This window comes from Canis lupus, chromosome 7, assembly GCF_011100685.1.
Source record: "Canis lupus familiaris isolate Mischka breed German Shepherd chromosome 7, alternate assembly UU_Cfam_GSD_1.0, whole genome shotgun sequence".
In the NCBI taxonomy this organism is placed as follows: domain Eukaryota; kingdom Metazoa; phylum Chordata; class Mammalia; order Carnivora; family Canidae; genus Canis; species Canis lupus.
Genome location: NC_049228.1, coordinates 31,718,412 through 31,741,972, shown reverse-complemented (window position 1 = coordinate 31,741,972; position 23,561 = coordinate 31,718,412). Strand labels below are relative to the sequence as shown.

General features: G+C 33.9%; 1 protein-coding gene across 7 annotated transcripts in view; it reads right to left on the bottom strand.

The window, feature by feature from the left end:
• Positions 1–23,561, bottom strand: part of FMN2 (formin 2) — a 370,776-nt gene that overhangs the window by 215,400 nt on the left and 131,815 nt on the right. Inside the window, exon 8 of one of the 7 annotated variants that reach the window (XR_005362165.1) lies at positions 4,800–4,983. The exons of the other annotated variants lie outside the window; for them this stretch is intronic. The gene's annotated coding sequence lies outside the window, so the exon portion shown is untranslated. The remainder of the gene's footprint in view (positions 1–4,799; positions 4,984–23,561) is intronic. 7 annotated transcript variants of the gene reach the window in all.

Below are 23,561 nucleotides of genomic sequence, written 5' to 3'. Positions count from 1 at the left end.
CATCTAAATATTGCATAATATTACTAAAAATATTTGGATCAAATGGTTCTACAGAATATGGACATCAACATCTCATTTCATATTTTATTATTATCAATGAGTGATGCTAATCATCACAAATAAAAGATATGATGTAGGTAAAATAATGACAAACCCAAATGAATAAACAATTCTTATTGAAACCATTTTCACATTTATTATTATCTTATGGCAACTACATTGAGACAATACTACTTGGCATATAATAATAAAGTACTTTATGCCGTTGATTCTTGGAATTGCTGAAAAAACCTAATGAAGCAGTGACTACTACTGTCCATGTTTTACAGCTCATCACACACCCAGGTAGTGACAGAGCAGGATGTGGTCCTGCCCTCTGAGCCACTCTCTGCACCACCTGGAACCTTCTATACGGAGAGCACACTTTCTGACAAAGCACTTCACACACCATGCCTCACTTTTCCCACAACTTCCTCAGTATCCTGTGTTATTATATAAAATGAAGGACAGATAAAACACATGGGAATAAATTTATTTTTCAAATTGTTAGCTAAAATGCAAACCTTAAACCAAAACCCCTGTCTGGATATTGTTTTCTGTATTACTCAATTTCAGGCAAAATATTAAAAACAAAAGCTGAAATAGTTCCCTTCCTTTGTAGTGTAACAACAACATGTCAGAGATAAATTCAAATTAAAAGTGTTATTTTTTTTAAAGACTTTATTTATTTATTTGAGAGAAAGAGAGATTTGAAAGAACACAAGCAGGAAGAGGGACAGAGGAAGAAGCAGACTCCCGGCTGAGCAGGGAGCTGTATGCAGGCCTCAGTCCCACTGGGTTCATGGCCTAAGCCAAAGGCAGACACTTAGCCAACTAAGCCACTCAGGGACCCCTAGATTAAAAGTATTATATTGAAGAAGTTAAATATTCAGGATATGAATGACCACCTAACTTAAGCTTATTGAGTAGAATCACATAACAAACTTTTAATTTTTCGGTGAATGTTTTTCAGTTTGTGGCCTACTCAGGCTGCTTTTCTTCCTATTCTTCTGCCATTGGCAATGACATTATTTTCTGCCCTCAGAGAGAGACAAAACTTGATTTCTGGCTCTATCTATGATTATGGTGCTTTTAACAGTGTGAAGATATATAAGAGTGAAATTGCATTTGATCCTACCCTGTTGAAGAACACATGTCCAGCTTTCTTGCAATTGTACAATCTTTATTTTTGGAAATGACATACTGACTAAGCAATGGCTGATTTTCCAAAGACCTCCTAGAGTTTGGAAGTAAAAGAGTGATAAACATGGACTTGTCAGTGAGCTAATTTATGATGTTCATTTTTAGAAAATAAAAGTTTCAATATGTGATTTTAAGCCTTTACATACCAATAGTCTTCTTTCTGATGGCACCATTTTGAGGGATTGTGTGTTAACATATTCCCTTTCTTCAAACATTCCATTTACTTACTTACTTACTTCCTTACTTTATTTATTTATTTATTTATTTATTTATTTATTTATTTATTTATTTATTTAAAAAGATTTATTGATTTATTTTAGAGAGAGGGTAGGAGTGGAGGCGGGAGGGGCAGAAGGAGATAAAAACTTAAGCACACTCCCCACAGAGCCCAATGCAGGCCTTAGATCTCAGGACCCTGAAATCATGACCTGAACAGAAACCAAGAGTTGAATCTTAACTGCCAAGCCACAAGGGTACCCCTCAACAATTCCACTTAAAGAAACTTTTACTGTACTAAATAATTGTCACACTCTCATAGAACAACAGTCTAATCGTTCCCTCCTAGAATCTGTGTGTAATATGTTCAGAAAAGACAAGTCAGATTAAATTAATCAAAACTACAAACTAAGTCAAATCAAAATAATAAGGAAACAAATTATTTTTCTTAAAAGGATTCATTCAAAAGTCAAATAAAAGCAATATCAGAATCAGATGTTATTTGGGATTACAAGCTTGTTTCTCTCAGTTCAGCATTGTTTTCTTGAGTCTAGGGCAGCAAGAAGGCAAAAAGACTCAAGTATATACACGGAATAGAATTCTGTAGAATTCTATAGAAAGAATTCTCTATGTATACAGAATTCTAAATGTATAACTCAACTCTGACCTTTCAAAGCCCAGTCTTAATCTGCAACCTCCTTGTCCTCCTGCAAAGCTTAAGTGCTAAGATCAGTGCTTGGAGCTGTTGGTATTGACTAAATAAGCATGGAGTGAATTAATGTCACTGGAATCTCTAGTTATCTAACTGCCCTTATGAAATTCCCTTTTGTCACTACACAATGACTTAATCTGTATCCCAGTCTGGAAGTGATTCCATCCCAAGATAAAAAGGGGCTTTACTAATCTTTAGTCTATTTCTAAAAATACAAAGAAGGGAAAGATACTGAAAATGCAGAGCAATAAACAAATATATAACAAAAATGCCCCTGGGCAGGAAACTGATAATGGGAAAGATCCAGATGCATCATCAAATAACACAGTATGTACAAAGGGATGAGCTAGGGCCACCAGCAGGTAATGCACTAGCTGAGCCAAGACTGACCTAAACTACAGTCAGTGGGACCCTTATAAAAATCCCCAAACATTTCCCAAGTTGGCCGCAACTCATCTGACTATACCTATATCTGCTCAAGAATCATCACAGAGACCATCAGTAGTCAAATAAATGGATTATCTCTTATGAAAACAAAATTGTTACCCCAGTCTTCAGATTACTGTTTTGTTTTGTTTTGTTTTATAGGGCAAGAGGTGGAAATATAACCTGAGAACCCAAGTTCCAAATGCAAGCCTCTTCCATAATTGGTCCAATTTGTCTAAAAGATCACCTGCATCCTATACATAGCTATTCTTAGTAAAGGCAATACCAAATTTGCAGAAGACATGGTAAAGACTTTCTTTCATGTCTTTGAATTTCCTAAGGCACTTCCATAAAAGGCTAAGCCCAAGATGGCAAACAACAGGAAAATGAAACTCCTGAAACTCCAAGAACAATTTAATTTACATATGGCCTTTTGTCAAAAAGTCTAATGATTAGGAAACACATCATCTATAAGACTGGTAATGGACCCATTCCATGAGCTATCTTACAGTGTTAGGGGCCTGAAGTATACAGTTAAGGGCCAGGCTAAATTCCCCAAAACTAAAACCTTCCGGTGTAAAGAAAATAGATGTTGCTAGAGAGGAGGAAGAAAAATCCATTTGTAGGTAATCCTCTAAAAGGAAACTGTTCTTCTACCAACAGAACTAAGTGAATGCAAAGAACAGAAGCCATGCAAAAGAAGCTGTGACTCTCAAGAGAACCTCACCTAACTTTCACAGGTCACTCATTAACTAAATTTGCTTGAACAGAATCATCAACCCACACTTTTATGTCCATCCCACTATAAACACAAGTTAATTCTATACCAAAAACAGTTTCTTAAGGGGGAAACAGAGAGCCCTCACATGTAACATAATAGACACAGGGATCCCTGGGTGGCACAGAGGTTTGGCGCCTGCCTTTGGCCCAGGGCGCGATCCTGGAGACCCGGGATCGAATCCCACGTCGGGCTCCCGGTGCATGGAGCCTGCTTCTCCATCTGCCTATGTCTCTGCCTCTCTCTCTCTCTCTCTCTCTGTGTGTGACTATCATAAATAAATAAAGAAAAAAATATTAAAAAAAATAGACACAAATATCCTAGAGTATTAAAATATCATCACACTTTTTTTTTAAGGATATATGAGTAATCATGAGTAACTAATGAGTAAGTTACTAAACTTTCTGAGTGGAATTCTATCTGCCATTCCAAATTGGATATTGGAGGAGAGGGATGAGAACAGAGGTGGACCCTTATTCTCAGAGGTTATCAGGTGACTTCTACCACCTGAACACAAGAAAATCTTCAGATTCACTGATGCAAGATTACATATTTAACAAATCAGTAACTGATCGAAATAAAAAGATCTCTTAAAAGAAAAGCAAATAAAGGGATGTCTGGATAGCTTAGTTAAGCATCTGCCTTCCACTCGGCTCATGATCCCAGGGTCCTGGGAGCATCAAACTCCCCAATTCTCCCTTTTCCTCTGCCCCCTCTCCCTTGCTTGTGCTTTCTCTCTCTTTGTCTCTCTCTCTTTTCTCTCTCAAATAAACAAATAAAATCTTTAAAAAAAGAAAGAAGTATCACAAAAAAAAAGTATCACAACAATTTTACAAATATTCTTTAATTTCATCTCAGATTGAGAAGTTGACCTAGAAGTCCCTCTATTTAATTATGCAAGAATGATATCCAGGCTTTTTTTTCTCAACTGCTATGGAGACACCCTAGGACATTAAAGAATCATTCTATTTACTACAATATCTCAGGCTTCTTTTTCTCCCATTTCAATTTTTGAACTGAAGTAAAAAACATAGTAGCTAAAGTAAAGGCAGGAAAGAGAAGGATTCAAGTTTCTACAGTTGGTCCGATAAAACATGCCTGATATGATAAAACATAAGGTCAGAAAGCTAGCCAGTAAAGAGCAAAATAACCTCTTGTGTTTTCTCAGGATCACAGGAAATACAGGAATTATTCTCATCCGATTCAACATGATTTTCTAATTACATCTAATCTGTGGAGAGACTGGTACATATGTACCTTTTTGGTAACAACAGAAGTTATATGATTATTCTGCAACATACAATTATGACAAGTGTGACATATGTCTCTGTGATAGAAAAGAAACAGACATGCAAACCCAGACTGGATTTGGGCTTAAAGAGACACAAATTGGCATCTTCACATATAATGCTCAAGTGCACTCACCCTTCCAAGGCCTCTTTCCCTTTCTTCTACAATGGGTTTTCCCTTTTCTGGAAGTTCTCTATACCCTTGATATCTTCTCCGACAGAAGTTCTGCCCAGTGTGTAAAATTTCTTTGGCCCTCCTCACCTTTTCCTCCTCTTTTCAGGGTAAGAATCATGGCGAGGGTAGGGGGGATGAGTGTCACCTGAGGAGGTTGTTAATGCAAAAAAAATTCAATAATTTCTTCGAATTTTTTCTGCCTTTCTTTCTTTCTTTCTCTCTCCCTTTTTTATTTTTTTTATTTTTTTTTTATTTTTTTTGCTTTGTCCCCACAGAAAACCAGCTGACACTGTGGGCTAAAGGACAGGCTAACCGGAATGGATGAAAAGGAACCAATTATCACAGCCATCAAGCAATTAAAAAATATCTTTTCAATTAAGAGGATCCAGGGAAAAAGTGAATTCATGCACTGTAGCAATTCTATTGTACCCACATCTCTTTCATCCATCTGAAAGGTTGACTCACATACACCGCCCCCCCCCCCTTTAAAGAAACTATGAAATACACACATTGTTACCAGCAGGTATCGCAATAGTTCTCAGGAACCCATTTCCAAAGTTCCCAAATAATTGGAATGGCCCACTTTACTTGTCAAGGTAGGGAGATCAATGTGTAATGTTTGAGATCATTCTCTTGCTTCTGATTCTTTGTTTAAAAACATAGAAAAAGGAGGAATTTAACATTTTCATTTTATCCCGAATTAGTAAGGGAAACTAGGTTCTATTCCCTCTAAGATAATTGTATTGAGTTTTTCAGAATAAGTAATATCTTTTCAAATGTCAACTTCTCTGAACCTTAGCATGAGTCTTCATAAAGATATTATGTTATTCTCTAAAAATGACCTGTGTAGTTAAAAAAAAATCAATAAAGTAATCCTAGCAAAAGAGTTTCACATGCTTTGAGAAAGGAACGTAAAGAGAACACAGACGAACTCTTATCACTATTTTTCAGTATAGTATTTGAAGTCCAAGCCACAGCCAACTGAGAAAAAAGAAAAATAAAAGTATTCAAATTGAAAAAGTAAAACTGTTGCTATTTACAGATGACATGATACTAAATATAGAAAACTCTAGGGACTCCAAAAAAATCTAAACTAAAAAATGAATCTTTACTGAATCTTTAGAGAATCTTTACTGAAACTTTACTGTTGCAAAATTAATGTATATAAATCTGTTGCACTTTCATATACTAACAATAAATTTTCATAAAAAGAAATTAAGAAAACACTCCCATTTATAATTGCATCCAAAAGAATAAATATCTAGGAATAAATTTAATCAAAAGAAAGAAAGACCTATACTCTGAAAACCATAAGAACTGGTGAAAGAAATTAAAGACAACACAAATAAATGGAAAAATATACTGTACTCATGGACAGAAAAAAATAATATTGTTAAAACATCCATACTACCCAAAGCAATCTACAAATTCAATGCAATCTCTGTCAAAATACCAATGTCATTTTTCACAGGAACTAGAACAAATAATCCTAAAATTTGTATGGAACCACAAAGACCCTAAATAGCCAAAACAATCTTAAGAATGAAAAAGAAAACTAGAGTTATAACACTCCCTAATTTTAAACTACACTACAAATCTAGTTAAGAATGGTGCAGTATTGACACAAAAACACACAGATCAATGGAATAGAATGAAGACTCCAGAAATAAAACCACATTTATTTGATCAATTAATCTATGATACAAAAGGTAAGAATATACAATGGGGAAAAAATAGTCTCTTCAATAAATGGTGTTGGGAAAACTGGACAATTGTACACAAAATAATGAAACTGAATGACTTTCTTATATCAAATTCAAAAATAAATTCAAAAGGTTTTAAAGACCTAAATGTAAGACCTAAAACCAAAAAACTCCTAGAAGAAAACATTGGCAGTAAACTCTTGGACATTGGTCTGAGCAATATTTTCTTGGATCTGTCTCCCCAGGCAAGTGCAACAAAAGCAAAAAACAAAAAAAAACAAAAAACAAAAAACTGTACTTTTCTAAAAACTTGAGATTATGAAATGCCTGTGAAAGTTTAATCAAAAAAAAACGGATAGACAATACATAAACTACTAAAAATTTACACCAGATTACATTTTAAAAATACAATATTGGTGTAAATGAAAACACATATAAGATTAAATAAATATATGAGCAAAGGGCAAGACCACAGTAAGATGAGTAAGAAAGACAATGATGACAATGAGAGACTCAATGTAGTCCTGGGTGGCCTAGTGGGGGGAAAAAGGTATAGGAGACTATTATGAAGGAGGAATGGTATAGGTATTAACACAGAGCAATGAAATCCATGAAATCTTATTAGCAACATCAAGAATGGCAAGCATAACTTACTAAGTGGGATTTTAAAAAAAGAGAGAGAGAGCAAACAACAAATTAGGTATGAATCATGTGTTAAATTCCTTTCTACAATTTTGCATGCACTATTGATTGCAATAAATGAAACAGTAATACTACCACAACAGGAAATATACAAGAGGACAGATTCTTATAATCATGTGAAATTTTAAGTATAATTAAGATATCCATTCTCATTCTTGGAAACATTAGTTGCTGATGTGGCCTGGCTAAAAATAAGGTTATAAATATATTTTTAAAAAGATTCTTAAAGTAGGTTTTGAATTCCATCATGTTGCATGAATTCAAATTAGGTAAAAGAATGATCAAATGGGGATCCCTGGGTGGCGCAGTGGTTTGGCGCCTGCCTTTGGCCCAGGGCGTGATCCTGGAGACCCAGGATCGAATGCCACGTCGGGCTCCCTGCATGGAGCCTGCTTCTCCCTCTGCCTGTGTCTCTGCCTCCCTCTCTCTCTCTCTCTCTCTCTCTCTCTCTCTGTGTGACTATCATGAATAAATAAATAAAATCTTAAAAAAAAAAAGAATGATCAAATGGAAGAGATTCGGTAATATAAATGTTAGGATACTCACGGTTAATACAGAATATAAGTAATACTTCCTGGAAAAGTGGAGGAAACACATGAAACATGTTACCCGGAAGAAAACCACCCAATGAAGATAAATGAGTGTAAGAAGTGCCTAGAAATGCTTTGGAGAACAGGGGGACATTTTAAAGGGGAGAAACTCAGAAGGATACTAAAGACCTGATAAATTTGACAAGAAGACTTATTCCTAACCATTATTTCTGGTTCCTGAAGACATCTGTTGAATAACATGAAACCAACGAGGATCACCTCATAAGGGACTTTATAGTGTTTAAGTAGAAAATCTCTCAATTAGCTATTTCGTGAGTTTAAAAATGCAAACCATCAAATCATTTCAAGTCCTACCTGTAACTACTCCAAGCCCCTGGGATACCACTTTGGATTCAACATCTCAAGGTCTCAAATGTCTATGCCTTCAGAAGCTGTGTTTTTCCTCCAAGTTATATGTACTATTCTAATTTAGCCAATAGCATAATTTGCATTTTTTAATTGAAGTACAGTTGACAAGGTTACATTAGCCTCAGGTGTACAACAGTGATTTGACACCTTTATATGTTATGCTCTGCTCCCTAGTGTAACTACCATCTATATATCTTAAATTAAATTAATTATCTTCCTGTTTAATTTTTTATATCACCAAAACATACAGAATAAACTGAATCCACTTTGTCATTTGGTTATTTTCTTCCTGTGTACTGTGTAATGGTCAGATTTTGAAATAACACCAAGCTTTACCCATACTCAGCATAAAAAGGAGGAAATATTTCTAATCTTTATAGAATGGGAAATTTGTTTTGGTCTTATACTTGGCTGCTTTGCATTGTTCGGTTTTGGGGAAACAATATAGAATGCAAAAAGAGAGTCTAATGAGAGTTTTATTGTTGTCATCAGAATATGAGTCCTCTAACTGCTTCTTGTGTGGCAATATTCAAAAGGAGGCTAAGCATTACAGTAATATGAAAGTTTCTGCTTACAAAAAACCAGCAGTCTGTCTGATATTGGCAGCAGAATATTGCAATCTAACTTTTAAAAAAAATGTTACTTTGTTGCTGAAAAGGAAAAAATCCACAAACAAGAATACTTTACCCAGAAAGGTTGTCATATAGAATAGAAAAAGAGAGTTTCTCAGACAAATAAAAATCAAAGGAGTTCATGACCACTAAACCAGTCCCACAAGAAATATTAAAGGGGACTGGAACTCTCTGAGTGGAAAAAAAGATCATATATGAAAGTGTAAAAAGAAGAAACACAAAAACAATAAAAATAACTATTTCTATTAAAAAATCATCAAGAGATTCACAAAATAAAAGGATATTAAACATGACACCATAAACCTAAAACCTGAGTGGGAGAAGAGTAAATAATGGGATTGATATTAAGCAACCATCACCTTCATATAGAATGCTAAATGCAGAAGAGGCTATATATACAAATCTAATAGTAACCACCAATCAAAAACCACTAACAGGTATGCAAAGAATGTAGAGTAAGAACCCAAGTGTATCACAAAAGAAAATCAGCAAACCACGAAAGACAGCAAGAGAAGAAAGGATCAGAGAGAAACTACCTAAACAACCAAAAAACAAGTAACAAAATAGCAATAAATATATATATATATCAATAATTACTTTGTTTTTTTTAAAGATTTTATTTATTTATTCCTAAGAGACACAAAGAGAGAGAGAGAGAGGCAGAGACACAGACAGAGGGAGAAGCAGGCTCTATGCAGGGAGCCCGATGTGGGACTCAATCCTGGGACTCCAGATCACATCCTGAGCTGAAGGCAGATGCTCAGCCGCTGAGCCACCCAGGCATCCCTATCAATAATTACTTTAAATTGAAATGGACTAAATACACCAATCAAAAGATATGGGGCATAAGAATGATTAAAAAAAAAAAAAAACAGGACTCATCCGTAGGCTGCCTACAAGAGACTCATTTCAAACTTAAAGCCACCTGCAGATTGAAAGTGAGGGGATGGAGAAATATTTATCATGGAACTAGTTGTCAAAAGAAAGCTAGAGTAGCAATACTTATATTGGGATAAAATTGACTTTAAAACAAAGACTGTAAAAAGAAACAAAGAAAGACACATTAAAATAACAAAGGGAACAATCCAACAAGAAGATATAACAATTGTAAATACTGATGCATCCAACATAGGAGCACTGAAATACACAGTTAATAAGAAATGTAAAGGAACTGATCAATAGTATACAATTAAGGGCACATGAGTGGCTCAGCGGGTAAGCATCTGCCTTCAGTTCAGGGTGTGATCCTGGGATCCGGGGATGAGTCCTATTGAGCTCCCTGCAGGGAGCCTGCTTCTCCCTCTGCCTATGTCTCTGCCTCTCTCTCTCTCTCTCTCTCATGAATAAATAAATAAAATCTTTTAAAAAGGTACTAATACAATTATAGCAGAGGACTTTAATATCTCACATATATCAATGGACAGATGATCCAAACAGAAAATAAACAAGGAAACAGTGGCTTTGAATGACACATTTGGCAGATGAAACTATCAGATATTTTCAGAACATTATCCAGAATAGATCACATATTATGTCACAAAACAAGTCTCAACAAATTCAAAAAGACTGAAGGCATACCATGAATATTTTCTGACTACAACACTATGAAACTAAAAATCAACCATAACACAAAATCTAGAAAACCACAAATACATGGGGGTTATATAACATGCTACAATGAAACAATGAATGGGTGAACCAAGAAATCAAAGAATAAATCAAAAAGTGGATTTTGATTTGGAAAGAAATGAAAACACAACAGACCAAAAACTTTTGGGATGCAGTAAAAATAGATCTAGGAGTGAAGTTTATAGTAATACAGGCTTACCTCAAGAAGAAAAATCTCAAATAAACAACCTAACCTTATACTTAAAGGAGTTAGAAAAAGAATGAATAAAACCCAAAACCAAAAGAAGGAAGAAGATGGTAAAGATTAGAGAAAAAATAAATGATATATAAACTAAAAATTAATAATAATAATAATAATAATAATAATAGAACTGGTTAATGAAACCAGGACCTGGATCTTTGAAAAATATAAAATGAAACTGATAAACTCCTAGCAGGCTTATCAAAAAGAAAAGAGAAAGGATCTAAATAAGGAAATCACAAATGAGAGAGGATAAATAACAACCAACACTAAAGAAACACAATTATAGAGACACTGGGTGGCTCAGCAGTTGAGCATCTGCCTTTGGCTCAGGGCATGACCCCGGAGTCCCAGGATCCAGTCCCACATAGGGCTCCCTGCATGAAGCCTGCTTCTCCCTCTGCCTATGTCTCTGCCTTTCTCTCGCTCGCTCTCTCTCTCCCTCCTTCCTGTCTCTCATGAAAAAATAAATAAAATCTTTAAAAAAAAGAGAAACACAATTATAAGAGAATATTAGGAAAAACTATATGCCAACAAACTGGATAACCTGGAAGATATGGATAAATTCCTAGAAACATAAAACTGAAGCAGGAAGAAAAAAAAAATTGGACAGATTACCAGCAAGGAGATTGAATAACCAATCAAAACACTCCCAACAAACCAAAGTCCAGGACTAGACAAATTTAAAGGTGATTTTATGAAATATCTAAAAAGAATTAATATCTATTCTTCTCAAACTATTCCAAAAATTAGAAGAGGAAAGAAAACTTCCAAATTCATTCTATGATATCAGTACCACCCTCATCACAAAACCAGATAAAGAGACCACAAAAACAGAGAACTACAGGCCAATATCACTAATGAACATAAGCACAAAAAATCCTCAACAAAATACAAGCAAACCAAATCCAACAATACATTAAACAAATGAATCACCACAAATAGTAAGATTTATTTCCCAGATATACAGGTGGTTGAATATTTGCACATCAATGTGATACATCACATCAATAAGAGAAAGAATTAAAACCATATGATCATGTCAATACATACAGGAAAAACATTTGGCAAAATAAAATATCCATTCATGATAAAAATCCTCAACAAAATTGGTTCAGAGGGAGCATAGCTCAAAATAATAAAGATCATCAATGACAAGCACATAGAAAATATCATACCTGATCAGAGAAACTGAGAGCTTTTCCTCTAAGGACAGGAACAAGACAAGGATGTCCATTCATCACTTTTATTCAATATAGTACTAAAAGTCCTAGCCACAGCAATCAGGCAACAAGAAGAAATAAAAGGTATCCCAATTGATAAGGAAGAAGTAAAATTTTCACTGCTTGCAGGTGACATTACACTACATATAGAAAACTCTAAAGACCTCACCAAAAAACTACCAGAACCAATAAAATGAATTCAGTTAAGTTGCAGAATACAAAATCAATAAGTAAATATTGATTGCATTCCTATACAGTAATAATGCAGTAGCAGAAAGAGAAAACAAGAAAACAGTCCCGTTTACAATTGCATCCAAAGTAATAAGATACCTAGGAATAAACTTAACCAAATAGGTGAAAGACCTGTACTCTGAAAACTATAAAACACTGAAGAAAGAATTGAAAAGGATGCAAAGAAATGGAAAGACATTCCTTGCTTGTGGATTCCAAAAAAAAAAAATGCTACAATATCTAGACACCCAAAGCAATCTACAGAGTTCTTGTAAATCCCATCACAATACCAATAGCATTTTTCACAGAACTAGAACAAACCATCCTGAAATTTATATGGAACCATGAAAGACCCAAAATAGAGCAATCTTGAAAAAGAAAAACAAAACTGGAAGTATCAGAATTCAAGAGATTAAATCTATCAAGACAGTATGGTACTAGCACAAAAACAGGCACATAGATCAATGGAACAGAATAGAGAACACGGAAATGGACCCTCAACTCAATAGTCAACTAATCTTTGACAAAGCTGAAAAGAATATCCAATGGGAAAAAAAGATGGTCTCTTCAAGAAATGGTGTTAGGAAAACTGGACAGACATAAACAGAATGAAATTGGACCACTTTCTTACACCATACACAAATTCAAATTGGGTGAAAGACCTGGAACTATAAAAATCCTAGAAGAGAGCACAAGCAGTAATTTTTCTGACATTTGCTATAGCAACATTTTTCTAGATATGTCTCCTGAGGCAAAGGAAACAAAAACAAAACTCTGACTCTATCAAAATAAAAGGATTCTGCAGAGTGAAGTAAACAATCAACAAAATGAAAAGGCAATCTACTGAATGGGAAAAGATATTTGTAAATGACATATTTGATAAAGGGCTAGTATCCAAAATATATAAAGAACTTATACAACTCAACCCCCCAAAAGCAAATAATCCAATTTAAAAATGGGCAGAAGAGGGGCACCTCAGTCAGTTAAATATCTACCTTCAGCTCAGGTCATGATCCTGAGGTCCTGGGATCTAGCCCTGCATGGGGCTCCCTGCTCAGCAGGGAGTCTGCTTGTCCCTCTCCCCCTGCTAGTGTTTTTTCTCTTTCTCTTTCTCTCTCCCTCTCCCTCTCATAAATAAATAAAATCTTTTTTTAAAAAATAGGCTGAAGACACGAACAGACATTTCTCCAAAGACAATATCCACTTGGCCAACAGATACATGAAAAGATGTTCAATATCACTTTCAATCAGGGAAATGTATATCAAAAGTACAATGAGGTATCACCTCACACTTCTCAGAATGGTTAAAATAAAAAACACAAGAAACAACAGGTGTTGCTGAGGATGTGGAGAAAAGGAACCTTCCTGCACTGTTGGTGGGAATGCAAGCTGGTATAGCCACTGTGGGGAAAACAGTATGGAAGTTCCTCAAAAAATTAAAAATAGAACTACAATAGGATCCTGTAATTGTACTACTATTTACCCAAAAATTATAAGAATGCTAATTCAAAGGGATACATCCATATCTATGTTTGTTGCAGCTTTATTTACAATAGCCAAAGTATGAAAGCAGCTCCAGTGTCCATCAACGAATAAATGGATATAGAAGATACAATAAAGTATTAGTTGGGCATAAAAAAGAATGAATCCTTGCCATTTGCAACAACATGGGTGGAGCTAGACAGTATAATGCTAAGTGAAATAAGTCAAAGAAAGACAAATACCATATCATTTCACTCATATGTAGGATTCAAGAAACAAATGAGCAAAGGAAAGATAGAGAGAGAAAGACAAAACCGAGAAATAGACTCTTACCTATAGAGAACAAACTGATGGTTACAGGGGTGGGGGGAGGAGAAATAAATGATGAGGTTAAGGGATACACTTGTGATGAGCACTGAGTGATGTATGGAATTGCTGATTCACTATATTGTATACCTGAAACCAATATAACACTTTATGTTGACTACTATGAAATTAAAATAAAAACAACATTTAAAAATGTGATTTTGTCTTTCCTTGCCAGTTCAAAGGATGGGGACATGCTCAAAGCCAACTTTTATGAGGCCCTGTGCCAACATAGGCCATAAAAGAAAGGCTGATAATTTTAAAAGCCCGCAATTTCAAGTGGATATCAACTCAAATTCTAGCTTCCAGTGATGCTTGAAGAACATGCTAGTTTTATTTTTTTGGCACTAGAAAAAAGCGGGAGAAATTCCATCCTAATTACGAAAAGCTTTACTTGTAACAGTAATTGATTAAAGTATACAAAACTTAGTAAAGGGACCACTAGTAAAAACATCAACATTACATAGAAAAGTTCTAAAATTTAAGGAAAAAAAAAACGATTTCGTACTATACTTAGAGCTACGAACTATAAAGAATGACCTGTTTATGTTTTGTGAAAAAGTTTTAATGACATTAAAATCCATATGGAGAAATACACAAAACCATACATAAAGGTTGCCATATGGATCAATTAAAGAAAAACCTTGCCTACATTCCTGCTTAACATTCATCTCAAAACAATAATTTTTATGACTATAACAAAAAATGAGGAAAAAAATACCTTAATGCTCTGCAAAGCCCTAGCTGACTTCGGGTCTTTCTTGTTTTTCTTTCTTGCTCTCATTTTTTTTTTTCCTTGCTCTCAAGTTTCTTTATACTACTTCCATTTTATCTTCCAATTAGTTTTAGATAGCATGATTTAGTCTAGAGTTTGTTTCTATAACTTGATATTTCTAAGTCACATTCCCTACCCTCGTTATAATTTGCCAATTATGAAAGGATAGGCATTTCATTCACTTTTAATCCTGGCCCAATTTCATATAAAACAATTCAATACAAATACCAAAATAGTCATTTTTTGCTTTGTGCCTAAACATAAACAAATATTACAATGGTACCATAATCAGCAGCAAAATAAGTGCTACATGTTCTGTGGAGGCATCATTAACTATGTCATCAGGAAATCAACAGTTTTTGGTTTTTGCTCTCTACATTTGTGTAAAGGGTAAGAGATGCCAGATCACAGGACAGCATCAAACATCACATACCACCGCATATTAGAGAGAGAGAGAGGGAAACTGAGAGAGTAATAGAGAGAGAATGAGCTGAAGAGTGGCAGTATGGGCTAATTTTAATTTACTCACATAAATTCATCTTCAATAATGGAAAACTCCTCTGCAGCATATATAAGTTAAAAAGCACAGAAGTCTTGAAATTCTGTTTTTAGTTCTATTTCAGATATGAAGACTTGAAGGAAGAAAAATTATTCAAAGCTCTAATGAAAATAAGCAATAAGCCAGTTTACAGTCAATACTAAGCTAACAGCAGATGTCACTTTTATAACACAGCAAATCTATCCTCTGGGGGAGTCTGGTGACTCTGTCCCAAAGCATTCACTAAAGGCCAGTGGGTTTCTAAAGGGGTTTAATTATATTCCCAGGATTTACACACTTAAGGAGAAAATCATAGTCCATATGTGTCTAGCCTCTTCATCAAAAGCAAAGAGAAAATATATCGATTTCTCTGTCAGATGTTAATGGATTTTTTGCCTAATAAAATTATATGTGCTTCAAGTTAAAAATAGCTTACACTTTTGACAATATATTTTAGGGGAAAAAGTTTCATCTTACAAGTTTTCTGAGCTTGAAAATTTATCTCCCCAAATTATAATCTGATATTATAACTATTTGATGGGTAATTAGAGCTGTCAGAAAAAATATTTCTCTTATGAAAAATAGAATTTTATGGTAAATATATGAATTAGTGGATTAAGACTTGAATTCTTACTGAAATCCAAATGGTTGCGCTATTTTTATTTTTCTGCCATCAGTGTATGAGTTCTAATTTCCCCACATCCTTATCATTCCAATTATTGTCTTTCTCTTTGCTTTTAGCCATCCTAATACATATGAAGTAGTGTTACATTGTGATTTTTTCATTTCCCTAATGTCATTGACATTGAGTAGCCTTTCATACATGTATTGGCCACTGGTACAATTGCAGAAATGTCTATTCACATCCTTTGACCATTTTTTAACCAGTCTGTTTTCTTGTTGTTGAGTTGGAAGAGTTCATTATACATCCAGAATATTAACTCATCAAGTATATAGTTTTCAAATATTTTCTCCTAATTTGTGAGTCATCTTGTTCATTTTGATAGTACTGTTTGTAGCACAAATATTGTTCATCATCCCATTGTATAATTTATTTTTTTTCTTTTGTCATGTGCTTTAGGAGTCATATCTAAAAAAACCATTATCTAGCCCAATGTTATGGGACTTACTCCTATGTTTTCTTCTGATTTTTCTTTGTTTTAGCTCTTACATTTAGTCTATGATACTTTTTGATTAATTTTTGTTCATGGTATGAAATAAAGGTTCAACTTCATTTTTTTTTGGTATGAATATTCAGTTGTCTCAGCACCATTTGTTGAAAATACTTCCTTTGCCCTTGAAATGTTTGTAGCACTGTCAAAAATCAAATCCTAAAGATTTATTTCTGGACTCTTAATTCTATTCCATTGACCAGTATGTCTATCCATGTGAGAGTACCACACTTTAATTGCTATCTTTGTAATAACTTCCACATCAGAAAGTGTGTGTCCTCCAACTTTGTCATTTTTCCAGATTATTTTGATTACCTTGGGCCCCTTGTGTTTGCATATAAATTTTCAATATCAGCTTGTTAATTCCTGCAAAAAAAGACACAACAACAAAAACAGAAAACTTGGGATATTGCTAGACATTCTGTTGAATCTATAGGTCAATGTTGAGTCTTCAGATCTATGGGCATGGCATGCTGTACATTTATTGTGATCTTCCTTATCTTCCTTCAACAGTGTTTTCTAGTTTTCATTTCATACGTCTTACATATTTTTTGTTAAATTTATACTAAATATTTTACTTTTTTGAGTAAATAAAGGGAATTGTTTTCCTAACTACATTTCACGATGTTAATTGCTAATGTCTAGAAACATAATTGGTTTTTATTCATTAATTCTGTATCTTATGTAATCACACTGAATTCCTGTCCTATCATTGGTTTTAGTGGATTCCTTTGGATACTTTATATTAGAGATGTCACCTGTAGTTTTTATTTCTTTCATCACAATCTGAATGCCATTTGCTTCTTTTTCTTAACTAAAGAAGTGCTGATACTGCTAAACAGAAGTGATGAGAAGGCACATCTTGTCTTCTTTTTTGGTCAATCTAGCTAAAGGCTTTTCAGTACTCTTAATCTGACAGAACCAACTTCTGACTTTGTTGATTTTCTCTATTGTTTTTATATTCTCTATTTCATTATTTCCACTCTAGTGTTTATCACTACCTTCTTTCTATCTGCTGGATTTGGTTTATTCTTTTTTCAGTTTCTTAAGATGTAAGTTTAGATTATTGATATCAGATTTTTTAAGATGGGTATTTTCAGCTATAAATTTTTCTGAGCACTGCTTTACTTGCAAACCATAAATTTTAGTATGTTATGATTTCATTTATGTGCATTTCAAAGTATTCTCTAATTTTTCCTTGACTTCTTTGAAACATTATTTGGGAGCATGAGGTTTAACCTACACATATCTGCAAATACCCTCAAGTTTCTTTGTTACTGATTTCTAATCTAATTCCACTGGGATCAGAAAACTACATTTTCTATAGTTTAAAATTTATTAAGTCTTTAATCTCCTCAAATTTATTAAGGCTTGTTCTGTGGACTTTGCATATGGTTTGTCCCAGAGACTGTTCTACGTATGCTTGAGAAATACATTTTTCTGCTGCTACTGGGTGGTATCTTCTAGAGATGTCAGATCTAGTTTGTGTATACTATTGTTCAAGTCTTGTCCTCCTTGCATGCTGATCTGCTTACCATCTATCCATCATTAAAAGCAGACTATTGAAGTCTCCAAATGTTACTAATTTCTCCCATTAATTCTGTCAGTTTGTTCTTTATGTATTTTGAGACAGTACTGTGAGATGCATATATGTTTATAACTGCTGTATCTTCCTCATAGATTTAGCTTTTATTACAAGGGAACACCCTTCTTTATCTCTAGTAATTTTTTTTCTAGTAATTTTTTTAAAGTCTATTTTATCTGCTATCAGTATAGCTACTCCACCTTTTTTTACGTTTGCTTATAGTTGTTCTATCTTTTTACTTTCAACTTATTTATATCTTTGAATCTGAAATGTTGCTCTAGTAATACAAAAACAAATATACTTGATTTTTTATGCAATCTGACATCTACCTTTTGAATGGATTATGGAATCCATTTACATTTAATGTTATCAATATGGTTGGATTTACATCTGTATATTTTTAAGTTTTTAATATACCTCATCTTTTTTATTTCCCCATTCTTCATTACCTTCTTTTTTATTAAAAAGATTAGTGATTTTTCTTATACTTCAGTTTTCTTAGTGGTTGCTCTAGGGCTTGCAATATATCTTTAATTTATCAGAATCTACCTCAAATTTTTACTGATCTAATTCCAAAAACATAGAAACTTTATTCGTCTATAGCTCCATTCACTTTTATACTATTGCTGTTAGATATACTCTCTGTGCATTTGTTTAATATATGATACAAGTTGTTATAATCACTAGTTTATACAATCTTACAATTTTTAAAGAAGTTGAGAGGAGAGGAATATTCATACAGTTGTTATATTAACAATTTTATTTACCCTTCATTGTTCATTTCATTCTATAGCTTTGACTTTACCTTGTATCATCTCCTTACTCCAATACAGCTTTGTTTCCACTGGTCTTTTGTGTTATTATTCTGTCACATTACATTTCTGTATGTCATAGGTTCAACAATATACATATTGTTTTAAGAAGATGTTTTTAAAGTCAGACAAGGGAATAAAGGAGAAGAAATATACAATTATAATATCATTTGTGTAGATAAAAATTATGTATACTAGTGCTTTTGTGTGTGTGTATATGATTGCAAATTACTGTCTGATGTCATTTACTTTGAATCAGAAGAACTCCCTTGAGCATTTATTGAAAGGCAAATCTGTTAGTAAAAAATTCTCTGCATTTGCTTATGTGAGAATGTCTTTATTTCACCTTCATTTAGGAAAAATTGTCTTGCTAGACATGAGATTTTGGGTTGATCACTTTCACTTTCAACACTGTAAGTCATCCTTCGGAATGCCATTCATTCTGATATGTCTGCTGTTATTTTTGAGGTTTCCTTGTATGTGATGAGTTGTTTTTCTCTTACTGCTTTCAGGAATTATTTTCTATGTCTTTGGCTTTCAACATTTTGACTAAGGGATATCAAGGTGTTGATCTCTTGGAGTTTACTACTTGATGTTCACTGAACTTGGGTATATTTATTAATGTTTTTCATCAAATTTCTGGACACATCTTCAATTTTTTTCTGCACCTTTCTCTCTCCTCTCTTCCTGATACTCACATTTCATTGATATTTGTCACTTGATGGTGTTTCACATTTTTCTAAGGTTCTGTCTTTTTTTTTTCTTTTGTTTTACTCTGTACTTCTGATTTCATAGCCTCTATTGATTTATCTTAAATGTGGCTAGCTTTTTTTCTGCTACCACAAATCACTTGTTAAATTACATAGTTGTGGGTTTTTTTTTTTTCATTTTGGTTATACTTCTCAACTCCAAAATTTTTTTAATAATGTCTCTTTATGGTATTCTCAATTTCATGAAATATTGTCATCATACCTTCCTTTACTTCTTAGAAATAGATTCCTTTAATTCTTTGGAGATATTTAGCATGAGTGCTTTAAAGTCTATGTCTGTTAAATATCCTATCTGGGCCTCTTTGTATAATGTTTCTAGTACCTGTTTGCCTATTTTTTTCTCCAGTATATGGGTGACACTTTATTATTTTTTGTAGTTCTCATATTGTTGAAAACTGGACATTCAGATAATATACTCTAGCAACTCTGGATACTGATTTCTCCTTCCTTGCCCCAGGAGTTGTTGTTGTTGTCCGCTTACTTATTTTTTACTTGTTTATTTTGGCCTGACTAGTTCTGTGAAATCTATCTACTACAGTGTATGATCTGATGTTCCTACACACATTCTTCCTCTATCATTTTATCTTTTAGCCTGACTACCTAGGTACCATTTATTGAGCCAAATATTATACTAAAGTTCCTCTCACTCCTTAAGAGTTTACCCTTAACCATTGTGTGTATGTTGGGGGGTGGGGTAGGATGCGTGCATTGGAGGCGACTATCACAGTTTCAAGTTTATGAAATTTTTCCCCACATTCAGCCATGAAGAAGATAGCAACTTGGATTTTCTCTAATTGCTTCAGGCAAAGTATAGCCCTGGGCATATACATAGCTTCCAGACTTTCAGGAATGACCAATTTTATTTTTAACTCTGGCTTAGCAGTTGCGTTTGGGTCAAAGTAGCTTATGTTCAGTCAATGTTTCAACAAAGGTGTGATTAAAACTTGTGCTGGTGAAGCTTTTTGCACTCAGTTCTGATGAATCTGTATAAGGTTTGAGGAATGCTTTCATGGTATCTCATATCTTGCTCTGACTGCTCCTGAGAGTATACCGCCTAGCACAAGTGCACAGTCTTCCTGATTCCAGAGATGTCTGATCCCTGGAGGGCCCTTTCCTTAGTTTCCATGGTTGCCTGGTTGCCTGGAATAGAGTTTCTGCAACAGAGGACTGGGGAATTAAGAATGCTTTTCTCTCCTAAAGTAACCATAACCTGAGGTTATGTGTTCTCAGCTATACACACCAGGGATAGAAATCTCCTAACACAGAGTTAAGGTAGCTCGTATTAGAGTGGGTCAGAACTCAAATACCTCAGACATTCATTATTCTCACTGTGTCTTGGTAGATTTTCTTGAATGACTATTTCTCTATTTCCTTGATACCCTTAGGCCAACTGTCAGAGACCTTAAATGAATATTTTTGTTATATTTTTCACAGTTAATTGCAGTTTTGCTGATAAAAGAACCCACCAAATTCCTTGTTCTGCTGATCTAGAAGGCCCACCTCTTTTGTAAAATAATACTTCAGATAGTTTTGAGTGCCTGGGTGACTCAGTTGATGAAGCATCTGCCTTCAGCCCAGGTCACAATCTCAGGGTCCTGGGATTGAACCCCAAGGTGGGCTTCCTGTTCAGCAGGGAGCCTGCTTCTCACTCTCCCTTTGCTCCTGCCCTTGCTTGTGCATGCTCTCTCTCTCAAATAAATAAAATATTTTTTTAAATATTTCAGATAGTTTCTAATTATAATTAAGTAATTTTAAAAATTCTTATATTAACATTTAACAAAATAAAAGCAGAAATGATGGAAATCTTCATTATAAACAGGGTTTTGAAAAAAGAAACAAATCTACATTTTAGTTGAAACCACAAAAAAGTTTTAAATAAAAATATAGAGACATGATAAAACTTCATCATTTTCTTCTAAGTCTGAAACTTGTATCCTCAAATAATTGGAATCATTTTTCAGCTTACCTTACAGTAAAGTATAGTGTGAACTATCCAACTATTGTCATCTGCATCACTTTCCACAGGGAAAAGGTAGGAGCTATAATAATTGTAACTATGTGAATCAAATCAGATAAATTCTCCACTCTAGGATAATTTAACACACAGTTGCTGTCCATGGTAAAGAAACATACCTTCCACTATGTAATATCAAGACATCAGAAATCAACTTCAGGTCTAATTTATGAAATTCCATTCCACTCTTATGTCTAAGACAAGTCTAAAGACTTTTTCCAGTCTTTGGGATGAGAAGGAAACATACTCAGCTAAGGAAACAAATTATCTGCAGTCCTGAAACCATCAAACAGGAGCTTTCCACACACACAGGAGTACTAAAAAAAAGGAAAGAAAAAGAGAAAGAAAAAAGAAAAAAGAGAAAGAGAAAGAAAAAGAAAAAGAAAAAGAAAGAGAAAGAGAAAAGAAAAAGGAAAAGTAAAAGAAAAAAAGAAAAAGAAAGAGAAAAAAAACTGACTGATTTACTATGGTTTTAAATAAGGTTCAAGGAAATTTTTGCACATGGTGCTATTTTCAAAATTCATCCTTAATCCTCTCTACATATCTAAACAATAAATTCAAGGCCTACTTCAAGCCTCGTCTCTTCTACACAGCCTCACACTAAGTCCAGCCAGTGTGCTCTGTTAAACTCCTCCTGACCACCCACAACACTTATTATTTTAGTATATAGTGTGAAAGTTGAAGAGTAATTCAAGTCACTAAACCTGAATTACTTCATACCATGTCTCATGGAGACAGTAGTAAATCAACCCTCCAGAAAACTTCTCTGGCCTGGCAGCCTTCTCTTCTTTACTGTATTCCTTGCTGAACTGAATAAACCCTACTCTCCTCGGGGTGCTCCCTTTCTTTGGTTTTTCAGGGCTGTCTGTAGTATTTGTCCCACACAATATTAGTAGTACTGAGAAAATACCCTCCCATCACCTGCTCCAAATTATACAATTTAGACTCTGTGAATGATGAAAAATCTTTCCTTACTTTTGCAAGGATGACATTCAGTGTTCATAAATAATGATAATAAGGTAATGAATTGTACATGAATTTTCCAAACAACCATTTCTTCAATACCTATGGATTGTGATAAACAGAACATCTCAGTCATTAAATGCCAACAACTCTTTCCTATACATCTAGTACAAAAGAATCTTAGTATCCAAAAAAAAAAAAAAAAAGAATCTTAGTATCATTATAATATATGAATATAAGGTCCAAAACAATTAACTTTCAGGATCATGATTAGGTTTTGTGCGATTTCAATGCATAATTAATCAAACATAATTTTCCTAATATGTAATATAGCAAGGTCAAGGAACTTTAGCCTAATTATTTTTCCTTTTCATTATGCCAGTAGTTTTGGGGTGGTTTTTTTTTTTTGCCATTTACTTAGAAGTATAAAAACAATTTTTTGGCTGAAAGAAAACTTAAAAATAGACATTATTATTTTTGCATTCTTTGAATTGATTGGGTATGCTCTACAAATAGTTATGGGAATAGCATCTTCAAAAAATAATAAATCTTTCAACATCTAAAACAAATCCAGATTCCACAAAACCTATGTTTGTCTAATTATAGCTTTGTATTTTGATGTGGTTTTCTATGTAAATACATTTTAAGGCTTGCAATAGGAATGTATTCTATTAAAAACAGATGTTATGCTAAAAGTTACAAAGTACCAAATGTTTATTATGTATCCCCAAAACAAATCTAAATTGTCTTATTGTAAGATATTTTGTGTTTCAGACATTATTTTAGGTCTTCAGTCTAGATCACCAATATAACTATCCAAATCAACCAAAACACACCCTTGTCAGCTACAATAGGAAAAATTAACATCAGTTTAAAAAAAACTAGATTTCTACTACTCAGATTATCACCCAGCCTACACTAAAATA